Genomic DNA, 15684 nt, shown 5'->3' with positions numbered 1-15684 from the left:
TATCATCTGTGTGTGCAAGGAAGTAGCAGAATAACAAGTCACTTCCAGTGGTTTTCTTTCATTAGCTCTTTCTTAGCCTCAGGTTTGTCTAGCATACCATCATTTGCAGTATGAAAGAAAAACACAGAGTGAAGCCCTGGACAAATTCCAGAATGATGAGAGAAATGGTCACACTCAATATGCATACAATTGCCAGAGGCTATTCTAAAGCCAATACTGAGGAGAGACAGAGAGGTCTGAGTTACAAAGACACATCTATAACTGGAATTTTGGTTAAAAAAACTATGGAACTTGAGTTTTAAAGGTACCTGTTCTCTTCGGGCTACGTGAGAACTACATGCAGGCAGTCCTGCTGGGAAAGTACTAAATCACAGAATCACAGAATGGTTTGGGTTGGAAGGGGCCTGAAAGATCATCTAGTTCCAACCCCCCTGCCATGGGCAGGGACACCTTCCACCAGACCAGGTTGCTCCAAGCCCCATCCAACCTGGCCTTGAACACTGCCAGGGATGGGGCAGCCACAGCCTCTCTGGGCAACCTGTTCCAGTGTCTCAAAATCCACCATCATAAAAAATTTCTTCCTTATGTGGAGTCTAAATCTACTGTCTTTCAGTTTAAAATCGTTGTCTCTTTTACTGTCACTACAGCCCCCTTTAAGTATTGAAAGGCCGCAATAAGGTCTCCCTGAAGCCTTCTCTCCTCCAGATTGAACAGGCCCAACTCTCTCAGCCTTCCTTCACAGGAGAGGTGTTCCCTCCCTCTGATCAATTTTGTGGCCCCCCTCTGGACCTGCTCTAACAGGTCCATGTCTTTCTCATACCGGGGGCCCCAGAGCTGGACTCAGTACTGCAGGTGGAGTCTGAGGAGAGTGGAGTAGAGGGAGACAATTACCTCCCTCGACCCACTGGTCACAATCACTAGAGCTCCATGTACAATTTAGCGGAATCCACACCTGGCTTAGGCCTTTTATTGCAGTTCATAAGAAAGGGAGTTACCTGAACACATTTTTCCCATGTGACTAGAAAAACAAGCCCTTAGGATCTGGTGGACTAAAAGAAATATTGCTAATAGGACTAAATAACCAACAGTAATGACAGAAGTTTTGGCAGCAGTTGAATACAATTTGCAAAATGAGTGCTACAAAAAGACATGTCCTCTATTATTTTTGCCAGCTTTTTAATTAAAAAAGTGAGTCATACTTCATGTAAATGTGATTCCTAATTTTAGTGACTCACTGGATTTAGTGAGCAGAAAAAGAAACCTGTTATCTGAAAAGCACAAGGACTTTCACACTCTGGTTTAAGGCCTAGGGGCTGGACCTGTTAAAGGAGACTGGAACCTAAATGTTTGATAGCAGATTCTGGAAATGGGAACCCGCACTTTAAATTTATAATCTCTTTGCAGGGAGCTAAATGTTTATAAAGGGTATTTAAAATTAAATACAATTGCCCATAGCTCATCAGTAGGACTCCATCAGGGTAGATCTTTACGAAAGTCTCCCTTTTTCTAGAGTTGGATCCTTGATTGGGGGCCACATCGATGTAGTACCAGGGAACCACAGCTCAGTACCTAATCACAAACATAATTATTTTTGAAATACTAGGCAGGAGTCACTCTCTTCTTTCAAAACAAGGCCAAAGTAGGAAGGGTCCAGAAAGCAGGAAACCTGAATTCAGTTCCTTCCTGGTGGGGTGCTGTAGGAAGGAGGCTGCACTGCCTCCTATTCCCTGTTGAAGTTGCGCCATTATTCAGCAAAGAGGACACCGATGAAATCACAGAATAAAAAAACCAAGACAGCAGGAACATAGCTTATGCATATTTATATAGACGAGTAGGCAGAAACGTAAGCAGGAAGATATACGATGCGTAAAAAACATAATGTAATATTTCTAGCAAGGTATACAGCCTAATGAGTAAAGTACTTAGATCTAAAAACCTCCTTGGAGTCCAACTTCCAAGAGAGCAAGCAGAGTTCACTCAGTGATATTCCTACGTGCAGTAGGGAGGGGAGCAAGCTACTCTCCATGGGCAAAAATTTTAAAAATACATACTTTTCATTAGTTTCATCCAGAAGCATTAATTTAACATAGCTTGAGCCTATGTTTCTCAACACAAACCAACCCAAAAGTTAATTCAAGAGATTTCCATGTCATACTGACTCTTCATCAAAGGTGGAGAACGTGTCTTTTTGTGTGCTGGAATCAAGGGAGAGTTATCATGATGTACACAGCTACATGGTATCTTTCTACTCTTCAGTGGACCTTGCAGCTAAATGTCATCCAGAAATGTTACTCCATCCCTCAAGTTATTAATGAAAACATTCAAAATAGCAAACCTAAAACAGAATTCATAGAACTTTGATTTAGACTTAAAGCTGAGCATTGAGGCAAGTCCTATATTCTGCTATGCAGGAAAAAGGAATTGCTTTTTCTTAGAGAGCACTGAGTGAAAGGTGGCTTTGAAAGAAACCATTGCATGCCCTTCAGAGAGACCTCTTTCACTGATCAACTACTGTGGGATTTTTTTCCTGGGATATTGAAGTTTGACGATCATTTGATGACACTGTATCTGTCTCAGTGTGAAGATATCAGTACTGGATATACTTTCCATAGAATGATGAGAAGATAGTTTCTCTTAAACTACTACATTCATAACTAGAATGCAAAATATGTTCTGATATATATCTCTCTGCCCCTGCATATTTTCAAGAAAAAACCTTATGTTGGGTAAAAATAACAGCATATCCATTATAATGTTATTTTCCATTTTAATTTTGATTTCCTGTTAGAAAGTTATCATCTTTTTTAGAACTTCCTGGTTGAAAAATAAATTATAAGCTAATGTGCAATCACCAAAATATCAGTTACAACTTAAGTAACTGGCTAAAGTACTGAAATTGTGAGAGAAGAGTACAGGTTAGAGGAACAAAAATTGGTTACAGGAAAGGATATTTATTGTGAAGGAACTCAATTGAGACTCAAAAATTATGAATTTTGAACTTTTTCTGTTACTATCTTGACGTAGCTTTCAGCAAGTCACTTTATCTTTTCTAGTTACATTTCACTGGTGAAAGAGGAATAATACTATTAATAAGGATATTAATAAGGATATTGATAAGGATATGCATGTTGTGAAAAAAGGCTATTACGGTACTGAGTGATGTGAAAAATTCTTCAAGTAATTAGAAGAGAATTTGCATTTATTTTCTTCCTTTCAAGTGAGATAACGACCTAGCAACTGGAGACTTAGAGAAACGATTTAGATTCCACGTTCTGTCTCTACATTTGCATAGCCAATACTTTATAGTAGCTTGGCCAAGAAAAAGTGACTGACATGACAAAGGAAAAGTTTTTTAGTGAAATTCTTTTCTGCTTCTGAGTAAAGCATTACCTCTTCTGAACACTGAATTTGCAGAAGTGCAGACCTGACATGGGATTTTTTTGCCTGAGGTAACCTGACAACTGGCAGGCAGTTAAGGGATGTTTTTCTACCGACAGTTCCTGGGCAGCTGCATGTGAGTCAAACGTAACTGAGTTCTACTTGTCAAAGGCTGCAACGGAACAAGCTGCAGCGCAGGAAGCAGACATGCAAAGCCACCAAGAAGCTGGAAAATGTAACCCCATAACCCATTGCTAAGGAATACTCCTCAGCTGGAACTCAGTCACAGCCTCTGGGCAGACAAAATACAGAAAGGCGAAGGTAAAGATGAAAGATGGTGTGAAGATGTCTTTATCCTTAGCTAGGTCCGAACTACTTTGTAATGAATGCAGTTCTTAACACCCATCAGAGCATCCAAAAGATGCCAAAACTAATGATTTCCTTATTTTGCAGCCTTCAGTAGTCAAGATACCATGTAGCTGTATATATAGTGAGAATGCACCTTTTATTCCAGAGGTGCCCTCCTCCCCTCCCCTCTGCCCTAACCTGACAGACAGCATTTGTAGAAGGTTCTGTATTGAATGTTACTTGCTTTTGTCTTTTTTCTTGGTTTTTTTTTTTTAGCTTTGGAAAAAAGGTAGAAGGTATTGACCAAAACCTGGGTTTTGCAGTTCCTGAATTTTTATACAGGCATATTCAGATGGGATCCTTCTCTTGGACTTCTGATTTCAGAAACTAAATGGGTGATGTTTAATGGCTTAATGGGTAATGGTGAAAAGTTTGGTTTATAATGTGCTTCACAACTAACTAAAATCTCCACATGGTGTGAATTTACCTCTCATTTTCATCTACCACTGCCACATTAAAAAAACAAAACAAGACAGCAAAATATGAAAATTGTCACTAATGATGCAGGACTTGCACTATCTTGTGTTCAGATGTCTCAGAACTAGGTAAGAATAATGCAGGTCTCAACCCCCTCACAGATATGCTAACATAAGCACAAATTTTTGTTAATTTGAAATTTCATTTAAAAGTCAAGAGAAAAACACAGGGTTTATACAAGGAAATGGAATCAAGACTATGACAGTAGACATTGTAAAATTTAAGACTGGTGATTGATATATTCCATAGTCAACGTTATTTCTGTTATCCTATCTTTTTCTACACTTTTCTCTAAGGTACAAGCTGACAGATTTTCACTGTGACTTCTACAAATCAAGCTCACCAGAGACTTGGTTCCTGACCATCTCTTAGTCTAAGAAATACTGCTTGGTTTTTGCTTTCCTCATCTTTAACTGTAATGGTAGGAAGCCTTTAGCAAACAGGTGGGTCTTGCAGTCTGCTCCAAAGGAAATCTCATCGTGGTTATTTCTAATCTCTTTTGGCTTCTTTGTTTGAATCAAATCACAAGGAGATTTAGAAAAATGCCCTGAAAATACTCTAATACATGCTGACAGTTACAGAGCAACAGTTCAGCAGTGCAAACAGCATGAAGGAAATATGTCCCCATGTTTTTTTTTACATATCTGAGGCTGCTCAAGCAAGGAAGGGAGCAAAGCTTCTTTTAAAGGAGATTAAGAATTTTTCCTTAATGGAACAGCTTGGATGCACAAAGATGAAATCATAGATTGCATGTCAGAGCAATCCTGTTTATCAGAGTGTATGATAAAAATCCTGCAATAATCAAGTTACTTTAGTGCTGGGACTCTCATGGAAAAGAGTGCTAGACACAGCAAATGTTGCCTAGAGTAAGAAAAACAGTACCAACAGAGTGACATATCTGTTTCCACATCGTGTGGATAACATTATTGAGCTCTCTTGTATGTCTGCTTTAGTACAATGTTTAATTACATACCGCATACAGTTCTTCCCAAGCTGTGCTGAGGATCAAATCAAGGCAGAATACTGAAGGAGGCTCTTATCTGTAGCAGTCTCATTTCCTGAGGGAGTTAGAAGGTCTCTAGTGAGTGAGGCAGGGTACTTCTGGAATAAAAAAGCTGGTCTCAAATTTAAGGCAACTGAATCTTTTGCTTATCCTTTTTGCTTCCAGCCTCCCAGCAATTGTTCTCTGTCTTTGTGTCTTCCACAGAGTTCCTCTGTGATGCCAGGCTCCCTCTTAGCTAAGTATTTTACAGATTATCACTATGTTCTTGTTTTCTGTCTTTCTTAAGAGCTGGAGGCTTGACAAAAGTGCTAAATGCCCCTTTGTCCCATCCCAAGCCAACCAATTTGGAAGATCTGCCTCAAAGGCATGAGAACTTTATATTTTTTCAGAAAAAAAGGCTGTCAGTACGTTCTACCTTGAGAAGACAACTGTATTTCTCTTACTTCATTCTTAGTAAAAAATTCCTTTGTTTTCATTGAAAATTTCCAAACAAAAATCAGGAGGAGGCTGACCCTCGATACTTAGGCTATGACTATATTAGTAAATCAAACACTCCAGCAACAGTTCTCTAGTATTGCGTAGCCAAGTATCAGAATATGGTTTGCTGACGTACCACTAAATTTTCTTACATCCCAAACCAGAAGGGCCACAGCCTGACTGTCTCCCTGGCTTGTGCTGACCGAACTATGCCCAGGCATCAGCTGGGAGACTGCTGGTCTGCATGGGAGAAAATTTTGCCAGGACCCAGGCTGACAATTAACAGTATAGGCAGTCAAGTGCCCTAGCTGTATTTAGCCTTATGGTATAAACATAGTCTCCAGGTTTCAGCTTGGATGGGTACAAGCATTAACACTACAAACAACTGAGAATAGCATCTGATCACAGAAGTATGATACACCTGTAATAACAAGGCAGTGATGCAAGTTACTTCTTCTTTGGGGGCCTTTTTCAAATGGCATTTTCACACTCTCTTCATGAAGTTGCCATATGAGTTTTATAACTTTTAATTGAAGCACTCTAGGATCAGGTCATTCATTATTTCTATTTCATTCAGGTTCAAAAAAAAAAAGGAAACATATATGAATTTATGTAAGTAAAATAGTCCTGTGACAATGTCACCTGAAGTGCTACAGATGATTTACATTGATTCTGCATTTATACTTCAATATCAGTATGATTAGAAGGATTTACTCTGTGAAATGACAGTAAAGTTATATTTGTATTAAGGACCAGATTAAATCTCTTTCTGAAACATTTGGTGTTTAGACATGGTAATGACAGGATAGCAGATTTAACATTGTTTAAGCATTGTAATTCCTGTGTTGCTGTTCTTAATACATAAACTGTACCAACCTACCATAACAAAAATACCACACACCTAACCAGCACTTTTCTCTGTGAAGGATGCCTAAACATTTTACAAACTATCCATCATTCTTCACTACAGATATAAAGGCTTTCTGGAATTGCTTCTGGCATTTGATTAATGGTAACAGCTCAAGTTAGTCTGAATCGGGAAATAATATCATCCTACTCAAAACAGGCAACTGTTTACATAACCAGGATAAAGTTATCTGAACTACACTCCAAGGCAGTCTCTTGAACTAGTATTTCAGCACTTTCAGAAATGGGCATGGGTTATTTCACAAGCAAAATTATTTAGGACCACACTTTTTATCAGCCATTCCTCTTCACTGGCACAAAAGCCTTCCTCTCATTTTGGGGGTCTCTTTCATTGCTAATTCCTGGGCTGCATTATCACTTCTGGGTTGGCTAGTACTCACACCTAAAACCTAAATAAATGGCTACAGGAGCTGCACTGTTTGATTCATCTGAATGACATCAGGATCAGACTAGCAAAATCACCAGCACTATCTACAACACTCCAGTTTCTTCTCAATGTGCTGGATGGATGTAAACAACTTCATTGCTTGGAATTGTTAATAACACAGTCTGAAGTGACTTGTAGCAGCTACAAAACAAAGTTACTGAAAAAGATAGCTAATATTACTTTAGAGAAATGTTTTATTTTAAAACTTTGAATGACAATTCCTAAAGATTATAACATGCTTGACACATGCCCTTATGCTAACATGTTTATGGGCAGATTTCATAATGCATATGGGAAGTGGCATTACTAAGAAAGCACATAGGAAAGTTATTCCAGAGAAAAGGCAGCTTTAAAGCAGAATACCTATGCTAGATCAAGCCATGCAATGGTGGCCCCTGGAAGTAACTTAACCAAGGACAATCAGTGAGAAAAAAATATGACATATGTATTGTATATATGACAAATGCAAACAATGATAGCTTCAAAAAGGCTAGTTATGCAGGTGGCTAAATACAAATAATTGATTCAAGAAAAGCAGTATTACATATCTTTCTGTTGCAAAAGTAGACCTGGGATGCAGCATTTAATTTTAGTGAAAAATCTGGGACTACATTTATGATTTAAAAAAACCCCGAGTTAATTAAAAGTTATTTTCTGAGGACATCAAGCTAATGAGCTATGGTATTTGTACATAAACGAGCCTGTGCAGATTTTCTTGCTAAGTATCTGTATGAGCTTATGTCTGCAAGTCAAGTGAAAACCTACTAACAATGCAAAAAACTCATTTTTGTTTCCAGATGAGAGAACATGGTGGGATGTTTGTCAGAGACATCAGACACCACAACAATAAACAGTGTCATTTCAGAGCTCACTGAATCTGGATGACGTCTTACTAGATCCCTCTTACGCTTAATGCTTACTTGTGAGTGAGGCTGTGTGCAACATGCTATACTGTTTCTCTCTTCTTCAGTGCATTTCACTCTCAAGCATGCAAACGTCCTCCATAACCTGTAAAGCTTCAGGCCTCATGCTTCAAGGCCTTGCACCTTCATAGCAATAATTCACTTCATGGTTGAGAGAAAATAACAGACGACACCTCACTCTTGGAGATTTTTCTGTACTAGAGCAGACACTGAACCCTCTTGGAGATTTTTCTGTACTAGAGCAGACACTGAACCCTCTCGGAGATTTTTCTGTACTAGAGCAGACACTGAACCCTCTCCAAGCCCATCTGTGCTATCTGATCTTGACTTCTGGGAACTATGGCTTCCTTGGGGATTACCATCACGTCCCATACACACTGGAAATCTGCCTTCTAATCTAGAATTGCCAAGAAGCTTATCATGTTCAGAGGGAGACAGAAGACCAAGTTATTCAGTAGAATAAGAAACATTATTTTCTGAAACTCCACTGAAATCATCACCTCAGCCAGCTAAGTGGGTTTGATTGACAAGGAAACCTCCCCCATGACATTTCTGGCCTGCTTCCTCCTCGCACATCACTGTGGCACCATTAAGAGCAGTTACTCCTGATTTCTTCCAGTCAGCAACATAAAGTGTGCCTTTTGACTCCAAATTCATCTGGTTTAGAAACTATCAACCAAGGTGATCCAGCTGATCTTAACTGATGAGAAAGTAACTTAAGCAAAAGGAGTTTCACTGGCAGTCCAGCTGAGAATAACTTCATAGTCAATCTTCACAAGCAAGTACAGTGCTAGTACAGAGTGTAAGTCAAATCATTCAGTTTCAACTATACATGGTCAGCAGATGCTCTTCAGCACTTTTTACCCTGCAAGAGGCAACAAGAGCACAGCTCGAGAGCAGATATTGTGTTTTGTCCCCACTACACAGACCTGCCCTCTCAACGGCAAACCCTCTGTTCTGAACCAGTTGAATCTGTCCATAGAAACAGCCTTTTAAGGAACACCAGCAAAACTTGCACAACACAAATTCTTTTTATCTCCTACCTCCTCTGTTTGGAGTTTAACCTCCAGGATTGGCTCCTTGATGCACTGCAATATATTTGGTTCCATGATATATCTAATTAGACAATTTGACATTAAGACAGTGTCTTAATCTTCTTGTGCCTTAACATACTTCAACAGTTCAAGCATGACGTGTTTGGTTTCACTTCTATTTTACTCTCAAATCATCATATTGTAAGCTTTAGTCAGATGTGTAAAAAATTACCTGTGATACTGCCAAAATATTTCCTTCGTTTCACCATAGATATTATAGTCCAAGTCCTTAGGTCCCAGCACATAGCCTTGGGAAGCTAGCTATATCCTGTAAGGCTTGGGAACCGGAATATTCTCTGAAGTTGTAGAGTAACAATAAAATGCCTCATACTGCTACGCAACTAAAGGCTTCAAATAAGGCAGGTACATTGGTTAGTATGCTAAAATCCAACTGCCTTCTGAGGGATTTTCATGTGTTTTACATCAAGCATGTTTTTTGTTAAATCATTGTCCTTTGAGATGTTCTAGCCTAACAGTTAATGTACCGCCTACACCAAAGAAGAGGATAGCTCATGTAGACATGTATTCAACAGGTCTGCTCTTGTTCTACCTGAAAATCTCCTTCTGTACAGACGCAGAAAAGTTTCTGGAATGTAGCTCTGCAGTGCCCAGGAGAGTCTTCTTGCTATTCCCAGACATCCTAGATTCTCTTCCTTCCCCTAGTGAAAGGATCATTTGAGCTATACCCTGAGTCTTTTGCTCTTGCTGGCAGTGTGAGGAAAGGCAAGTGTGCAGAATCTGTCTCATACGCAGACACATTATTCACCAGACAGGGACAATAAGATTGTTCATATCTGAAAGAGGAGAAAAAGTAAGCAGGTATTATCATTCTGAATCAAATGGAGATATGTTCTGAAATAAAAAGGCTCACGTTAGGATTTTTTTTTTCTTTCTCTGTGTACTGTTGCCACCAAGCTTACAATATCTTATAAATACCTCCTAAGGAGGAAAAAGAAAGGCATTGTCAGGAAGCAGACATGACTGTAAAGTCATTTTTTACAGGCTTTGGAAACTACCTTTTGAAAAACAATAATAATAATAGGTTTTTTTCAGATAAAAGCAGATCCAAGGACAGTCCTGGGAAGGCAGGGTTGACACAAGATGTGTTTTGCTGGATTTAGATTGTGAATGCTTTGAATATGAATAAATGCTTATAGGAGTTAAGAATGATTATTGCTGCACATTGATAAAGAAGTCCTTTACTTCTCGACAGTCCTAATACCATCTGCAGTGCTGAAACTCATAAAGCATTACTGTTGGCTTTTAGGATGATTCATAAGCCTATTTTAACAGAGAGAGGTATCTTAGCATAGCATTGGGAGTCAGCAGTTCCTCCCTTCTGATCTGGGCTCTGATACAAAATTTTCTTTATAGCCTTGAGCAGTTCACTTAATCTTTCTGCCTCATACTCCACATCTGTGAAATATGAAGTTACCATATTCACCTAACGGTAAAGAAAGGTCATTGTTTCTCTCCTCCAAAACTATTTCCCTTAGGACATACCTCACCTCAAAGTCACATGAGAACTGAAAGTTATCCTGTGAATTTTGAACCTTTGAGACTGAGCTAAAAGTTTGCATGTGCTTGATGCTACAGAACTTCTCTCCACAGAAACACCTATGGGTAAGCTCAGAACCTGATTCCTGGATACGCACACTACCTGACCATAGCACAGACCTGAATATAGATCATGCCCATGCTCAGTGAGCTTCCACTTGAAGGTGGAAAGACAATAAAGATGCAGCTCTTGTAGTTGGAAAGACAGCTTCAGCGGCCCATGTTCCAAATCTCTACTCTACTGTATGATTTTATACCGAAAAGATCAGGTAATTCTCACTTCCCCCCCCCCCCCAAAAAAAATAAAAAGAAGATCTCTTTATATTCTTTCATTATGAAGCCATGAGTACTGCCATGGTTTTAGTCCTGCAGAAAACTCTGCAGCATGTTAATTCAGTCAATGCCCACCTTGTTTTACAGGAAACTCATTCATAGTGCAGAAGAATATTCTACAAAAGAAATAGGATTTATTTTTTTTTTCAAAATAGTAGCAATATTAAAAGGACAGTTCCACAGCCCAGAAGAATACTCTACAAAAGAAATGAGATATTTTTTTTTCTTCCAAAATGGTAGCAATATTAAAAGGATATATTTGTGAATAGTCTAGGAATTTTACTCCACATTTTGTTAACCCTTAAGTAGTCCATTCTCCTATTCTTTAAAGGTACAGTGTTCCCATTCACTGTAGAAATCATATTATGGTATCACAGAACTGATGACTCATCAGCACTCATGGGATGTTGACAGTTATGGGATGCTCCATAAAGGACACCATTGGGAACCTGGCAAGTTCAAATTAGAGTGTACTGGGTCTGGCTGGGATGGAGATATTTATCCTAAACATCACCACAATTGGAAAGATATATTCAGAAAAATTATCCTAAACCAACAAGCAGTGAGGATTACAGAAGTTTCCCTGAGCAGCTGAGAAGTCCTATACAGATATATCCATGCTCTCTCCCCAACACTGTATCTCAAGTATATCAGGAAAGAAAAAGGAACTGCCAGCATCAAAAATTCACATCCTTCTGTTCCTCTGCACTGGCTAATGACACCGACCAAACCAAAAAGTTTAGACCACTGTGAAAGGAGAAGTACAGCTGCAATCTCTTCTCCCAAACTAACGCCACAATTTCATCTCTCTGCAGTCTTTCAGTCTTTTTTAAATTAAATGAGTCATACAGCATAGTGTCTCTACTACTCTGTTGCAGAGCTGGAAATGGAAATTTGATTCATAAATTCTACAAATATATTTGATCATAAAACAAAACTGCTCTCAAGCTCTATGTATACACCAATTTGTTTAGGAAGTTGAGGAGCAAAGGACTGGAGCCTTTGACCTTCAGACCCTCTGTAATAATCCAGTCAGTAAAAGCTACATTTAGCCTTTGTTTAGACTGAAGAACCTCTCATAAATATTCTTTCATGGCAGGGCACATTCTAACTCAGTAATTATAAGCTTTTCTATTAGATTTTGATCAGTTTCTCTAGGTTCTATATCTTGATAGCAGAAACATATGGTACTCTAAACATGCTTTATTTTTTTTCTAATTTCATGCAAGGTCTATTCTTAAAATAACCTCTGCAATTCTCCTTCATTCAGTTCCTTGTGTAATGTTTATTTTTACTGGTCGAGAATCCACTATTTCTAATGTATACTGTTGCCACCTAGTGTCAAAAAAACAGCGGTGTAGTTAAAGTTCTGTTTTCCATTTTTATGAGGTTAAGCACGTATTTGTATGTCTCCACTAATCTTTAAATTAGTTTGATTCTCTTCTGTATCCATTCTTTTCACCTTACCGACCATTTGTGATAAAGGCCACCCAGCTTCTCCCACGTCTTCTGCATAACTTCTCCAAGGACAGCTTAGTGGGAATCAGTGCTTTGGTTTCAATGCTGCTGGGCCACCTAGCCATGGTACAGCAGTTGGGAACTATGGTGGGAACTGAAATTGTTCCCCAAAAGCTGGAAAGAATATGGGATGTCCTTCAGGAAAACGAAAGGTGATCACAGAGGGAGTGAATCGCACCTAACTAGACATATTTACAATGTAGACATAAACCTTTTAGGCTCCTTCTTCAGTCATTGGAAAGTCACAGGCACTCTCAGGGAACAATTAATCTCATCCTGAAGTAGAAGTGTAAACGAGGTCAAACCTAGATTGCCTTGAAATTGCCTATTTCTCGCCACCCCACCCAAGTATATAGCCAGCATCAGGTAGCAAGCTTAGGTGGAGATCTCTAAACTAGAGATGGCTAAAGTCAGATGAAATAAAACCTACCTTAACTCACTCTCATGAGGTCTGGAAAGAATTTACTAACTGTCCAAATCTGGACTTGAGCCTGTCATTTAAATAGCCCTGTTCTGAATATTCCTCATGAGTGGTAATGAGATTTTCCAGTTATGTGCTCAGTGAGGGCATCTAGTATCCTCTAAATCTTTTCTAATCATTTCAAGAGAGGTCTACAGAACACTGGAGGAGGAAGGACAATTTGATTACATAATTGATTAAAGTGAAGATAAAGCAAAGCTGCCAAGACAATCCCTTTAGACTTGGAACCCCAAAACACAATACAACCCAATAATTCATCATAATGGCAAGTCACTGAAGAATAGGGATCCAGTTGTGGCACTTCCCTGTAATATTCAGAAAGACAGCAGAAAGGGTTTTGGTTTTGGCTTTTTTTAAGCCAACATTTTTCAGAGAATTGAACCTACATTAAAAGAGAAATTTTGGCTCACCCTAGTCCCCTGGAGCCTTGCCACTGGTTTCAGTGACATCAGGACTGCATTCTCTATCAAGTAGCTAAAACTTTCGGAGCACAGTGATACATGAAGGAGCATACGAGGTGAAAGCTTAAGCCAAAAGAAAGGGTGTCTTGGAAAGAGTAAGATTCAAGAAATGTGCAACTTTTTCCTCTCTTTCCTGTCAAGTGTTCCTGTCTGACTATTAAATGTACAAATGTACACTCCCAGGTCTCATAATTCCTGTGACTCTCCCCGCATGTGTTTAAATTTCTGTTAACACAGTTAGCTCTGCTTCCATATGGCACAGCAGTGGCACTTAGTTGCTGTGATTAACTCCAAGCATTCAGTGAGAAGGTAAATGAAAAGGCATGCTTTCTGCTGAAGCAATTTGTCAGTGAAGTACTGCAAGCCATATGTTTCTCTATCTTCTTCCAAATATTTGTGCTGATGTTGCTAAAAGGCGATTTCATCCAAGGAAAAGGAGATGCATGATAGATTGTGCTGTGATAGATTAGTAAAAGTATATAGCACTTGCCTAATGCATTTTAATCCTCTGAACTCAGTGCTTTACAGCCACTGAGCTGCTGCTGCCACTAGAATTCATCAGACTGTTCCTCCCACCACCAGGACTGCCAGTTTATGGGCCCCATTACATTCTTGCAGTGTTGGAAGCTGTGAATGTTTTGCTAACATCTATCTCCTGATGGACTTTATGCTCAAAGTATGCACATACTACATAAAATTGTAACAAAAAAAAAAAATCAGATCAGGGGCTAGTACTGCATTAAATTAAACGGAGAGCCTCAAGTAAGGGTAAATAACTTCAAACTGGTTTTAATTCAGTAAATTTTCTGACATGAAAATGAAACAAATTCTCTAGACTGGCACAGACTTATTTTAAAAATCCTGTCTTTATCTCTTTATGTCTATAAATAACCTGCTGTCTCTCTTTCTACCACACTTGTATCAGCTAGGATACAATAAAAGGTGAGGATAAGGATGCGCTGGTCTTAGGTAAGGAGGATAAAAACTATACAGAGCACTCTGTCACCTATCTCATTCCTCTTTCTTCACCCACAGGAAGGTTCTGCTAACTTCTGGATTTGTGTTATGAGCAAATGTGCAGGAAGTTCAACTCCCTTAGCACTGAAGAAGGCTGCTAGACCAGAATATTCCAAGCACAAGGCTTTGAACCAGGTCTCAGGAAAATCATGCCACATTGCTAGCCGTGTTGACTAATCAGTTAGGGCCTAATTATACGTGGAAACTGCTTTCAGCATCCTCACGGAAAAGGCACTGGACTTAAGACAGCATTGTCAGTGCTAATTTACTGTGATCCCATGAAAAGTACTAAGAGGTTCTAGAAGCGCAGCTGCTGCAAGAGCCATGGGATGTGATTGAGGCTGTGTTGAGAACTAGATGAGAGCCATTGTAAAAGTACATAGCCTAAATCTCATACCCATATCCACAAGAATCGGGTTCCATAACCTCAGAGTTCCACTGATTCTGGGTCCAGATATTTTGGCAAATAAGCTTTTCCAGTGTGACAGAACCATCATGTTAGGGAACAACACGGCCTGTATTCAAGAGATGATGCAGCTCCTACTTAACTTCTTACACAACAGCACCATCACCCTGCCAAATTCTGACTGAAGTCACTGAGCCCCATTCATCTCTCAGATGTAATCTCTGCAGCACCACTTTATTCCAATCACTGTCATGGGATTAACACTCCCTAAACCAGGTAGTTTCCATAACAATCATGGAAGTGACTACCAAAGGAATAAGCATCCAAAATGGTAGTTATATCCAGATGAAACTTCATCTGTCACTACTGGAACTCAACCTAGTCCAGCTTTAAGGGCCGAAAACCCACTTTTCCTATGACCCTCTTACCTCTACTATGACAAATACGTTTTGTACAGGTCTCAACTCTGGAGCTGAAAGATCTAGTATCTAAGTTATAAATGACTTCTTCCCTCATATTTTTTATTTAATTAAATGAATAAAATATAACCATGCTATAAAATAGAGACACAAAAATAGTACATGACATGAATTTACATTTTAGACCTGTCAGCAAATTTAATCAGGAAATGATCTTAATATAAATGAACACAGGAAAGCGACTAACTGTTTTTAATTTAGCAACAACAAATTGTAATATCTTTTAGACAGGTAAATCAGAAGGATGTGCTAACTCTAATGATTAATAGGTAACTGCTGCATCCTCCCAAAGCTGAAGAACTAATATAAGGGTAGAGG

This window comes from Accipiter gentilis, chromosome 16, assembly GCF_929443795.1.
Source record: "Accipiter gentilis chromosome 16, bAccGen1.1, whole genome shotgun sequence".
Lineage (NCBI taxonomy): Eukaryota > Metazoa > Chordata > Aves > Accipitriformes > Accipitridae > Astur > Astur gentilis.
This window is presented reverse-complemented; position numbering follows the sequence as displayed.